The sequence below is a fragment of the Ruditapes philippinarum genome, unplaced genomic scaffold, assembly GCF_026571515.1.
Source record: "Ruditapes philippinarum isolate M1 unplaced genomic scaffold, ASM2657151v2 ctg2090_1_1_1_1, whole genome shotgun sequence".
NCBI lineage: Eukaryota > Metazoa > Mollusca > Bivalvia > Venerida > Veneridae > Ruditapes > Ruditapes philippinarum.
This window is the reverse complement of record NW_026853161.1, coordinates 462,466-466,400: the sequence shown is the minus strand read 5'-3', so window position 1 is coordinate 466,400 and position 3,935 is coordinate 462,466.

The following is a 3,935-nucleotide window of genomic DNA, read 5'->3' as shown; positions in this document are numbered from 1 at the left end:
AATTGATGGTATCCGGAATCCGGTCTTCGAAAGTCGTGATCGTCCACGCTGATTCCTAATTTGATCAGAACTCGGACTTTGTTTGCCAAATAAAGTCGTGGTCAGAGGTATATATTCTATATGTATATAACGCTTCTCAGGATAATTTGATTGGCATTTCTACCGTTTTTAATTGTCCAATTTATTATCGGCCATTGCGGGCATATATCAAAAAGCAACACTCATTATACCGTGCTCCTATTAGTTCATGGTACTAAACGCTTTGAAGCAAGAAAGAACACAACACATAAAACTTACGGTACAAAAAGTGTCATAAGTGGAAATACATAGGTATTTTCTGCTGTACGACACAAGGAAACAACAACATCTTTAGTCAAAATCAGTTTGAATGAGCCAGACGTAGACCATATGTCGGCCATTTTGAAAACAGTATGTCATCATTTAAATCGCGGTAATGGTGTTTTATTTCTGGTTCTTTTTCATGTTTCAGTTAAAAATATGTTATTTTGCATAATTTTAAATGTTAAAAGTATCTTAACATTGTAACTCAAAATTTATTTTTTCAACAAACAAAAACATTTAGAAAATGATGATTGTTTCAGACTTATGCGCAAATTTAAGCTATTGTTGCTTTTTGCAGAAGTTTATAAAATGTTGTTCTGTTTTGGCACAAAAACTTTGTTGTTTAGGTGTATGAATAAAGTATGTCAATTCTGACCAATTTTAACACTGGTCACTTTAAATATGCCATTACCGTGAAATAAGTGATGACGCGGAATTAGTGATGTTGAGTAACACTTTGTTCTGCAGCTCTCATTTTGTGTAACTCGTAGGGTTAATATAATTAAATACTGGGTAAACATATTACATCAAGATGAGTCATTACTTCAGAAAAAATGTTTACATTATGTTGAAAACTAATTGCGAGCTGGGTAATGCTTACGAGGGTAACTGGGCGTTTCATGTGCAAGAACATGGGTTTCTCTCTGTGTGGTTGCAACAATCCGATATACACACACAAATACCTTTTTTAGAAATTAAACAACGAATAATCGATAATTTACTCCACAGATGGTATTCAGAGGTGGTTTATTCTAAACTTTTAGAATCATATAGTTTGTTCAAACATGCTTTCGAAAGAGAACGGTATTTGGAAGGTATAATTACTGACCAAAGGTTTAAAAATGCTTTAGCCCGCATCAGAACCTCCTCTTATAGACTAAATATAGAAATCGGAAGATATAACAATGTGCTGCGATATCAAAGGGTCTGTTTATCATGCAACATGAGCATATTGGAGAACGAATATCATTTTCTGTTAGTTTGCCCAAATACAGAGAACTAAGGCGTAAATACTTGAAGAAATATTATTGTCATTGGCCTACGATATCGGAATTTAGAAATCTTAATAATTAAAGTCTTCTACATCAAATGCAACTTTTATAGATTTGTCGAAATTCACACATTTTGCAACAAAACTACGTACGTGTCTCCTAATCATAATTATATTTATATGAGTTCTTTTATTTAATTAAACAAAGATATATACATTTATATACATCATTTTACTTTATAGTTATTTTTTTAAACTTCATACAACGTCACCTTTTAGTGTTGTAAATATTTATGTTATCACATAAAATCTTATTTCGTAAAATGTTTAGGAAATAACTTACTTTATATGTACTCGTATTTGTCTTTACAGTACTCTTCTGTAAATTATATAAACATGCATGTCTTTCCATTATCACTGAACTGGTTATTTTCTATGGCTATAAACTTCTTATTTGTTTTATGCCAATAAAATTATTTGAGTGATTTGAGTTATTACTAAAACATGTTGAACTTGTACTAAAATCATAAGAGTGGATCGAGTTTGTTAAATTAAGTCATTTGACGCGTAGTTTTTCTTGAAACTTTCCAACGTCTTGAAAACGAGGTTATGTAATGCATGTATACATGTTTAACAAACGACTTAAATTGTCAAAAAGAAATAAGAAATTGCATTACATCTACACTGTTGCAATAAATAACTCTTAATAAATATTCTCGGACTTGCAAGAGCTTTAAATCCTAGTCTTTTTTTTTAATTCTAAATGCCTTGTGATGCAATTATAGGATCACATTTTAAATAAAATGCAAGTATCTTTGGAACTTCAGAATTAACTTTTTTTTGCATAATCAGGACTTTTTCACAGAAAGAAGAAGGGGTCCTCCAATAACATTTGGGAGAAAATAACTATTCTATTCTATTCTATTCTATTCTCAATAATAACTCCTATCCGAAGTTCGGCGGAAAGGGCCGAGAAGATGCAATTGGTAGATCTAATTAGGGGCTCTTTTCTGAGAATATTTCACTCAGTATCACGCAGAAGCTTTGATCTGTCTTTACACTAATGACCACTGATTTTATCTTTACCACGTTATGAACAGCAAATAGCCTTAAATTAAGTCATTCTGAGTTTTGGCCGAGTTTTACAACAGAAAACTCAGCAGGGGATCCCGGCTCAAACTCAGAAGGATTTAGTGACTTTCATTTATTCTAAGTCAGTTTGAGCTGCCTTTTTCAATATGTATATATTGATGCAAATATTCAACACGCACTTAATCGAGCAATAGACTATAGTTGAATTACATAAAACATGTATAATTTATAAGAAAGCAACACAACTAGACCATTTCCTGAGCGTAACATCGCCCAGTTTAACAACTGATAGAATGTTATATACTCTTAATTATATATAATTATGTTTCTTATTTTCGCACAAGGCTCGAATATATATGCGTCATCAACATGCGCCTTTACGAAAATTCACTTATGGTGGAAGGCGTAAATTCATATATTATTGGACGAAGAAAGCTGTCAACTGATTTGTAATTTTTAAAAACTATAGCTAAATTAATCAAGCTCGGTTCGTGTATAACAATATTTTTGAAGATATTGCATGCGATCTTAAAATAACATATTATAATTTAAGCTGAACAAGGTAATACAAAATGGTGGTCGTCTTCAATTTTGTTATACCGACATAGCTGATTATACAGGGGCTCAATTTTTGCACAGAACAAAAAAAAAGAAAAGGAATATAGCTAGAGTATCCAAGGCGTTTGAATGTCCGAAATAACTTTGAAAATTTATAACAACAATAATTCTAAAAGCGCGAATGTTACACCCGAGGCAATATATGCTAGGTTGAGACTTATTTACTCCTGTAGTCACAGAGTGGTACAATGATGATGTTTGATTCTGCCACGCCTTTAAAGTAATTAAAGCCGTGAAGATACCCTCTAAACTGGCAAACAATATATTGAAAGCTTATTCTTGAGACTTATTTACTCAGAACCTCACAGATACTTGACTTGAATCTGCCTCCACACTAGAATAGATTTAAAACAAAAAATATTTTCGATCACAGGCTTTAACATATGCACATAATGATCACATAATATATGGTATTAGTTATAAGTACGTGCATGTTATTTTATGCAAATCATTGTAATTTGGTAGTAATTAATACAAAGCCATTTTTCATTAAACTGTTTAATGATATTTTATACGATTAGAAAATCTTGTAAACTCATATTTTATATATTAAAAGATAAAATTTCAAAACTTTTCTCTTCTTTTTTTCTTAATTTGGTAGTAGAAAACTATTAAAATACAGTTGAAAAATAGCCGAGTTTTATTTCCAAAAGCAAAAAAAGAAATGAAAATCCGCTTATTTATATTTCCAAAATATGAATTTAAAGGTTAATAACAAATTAATATAACAGCTTTATTGGATAAAAAATGAAACTCTTACTTGTTCAAATTCTACTGGTGATTTAGTAAATTACAGTCTGCCGGTTTGGGTTTGCCTACTGATACCTATGTGCAATAACGCGGTCGGCTTTTTTATGAGCCACTTCAAAAATTTCAAAGAACTACTTTCTAG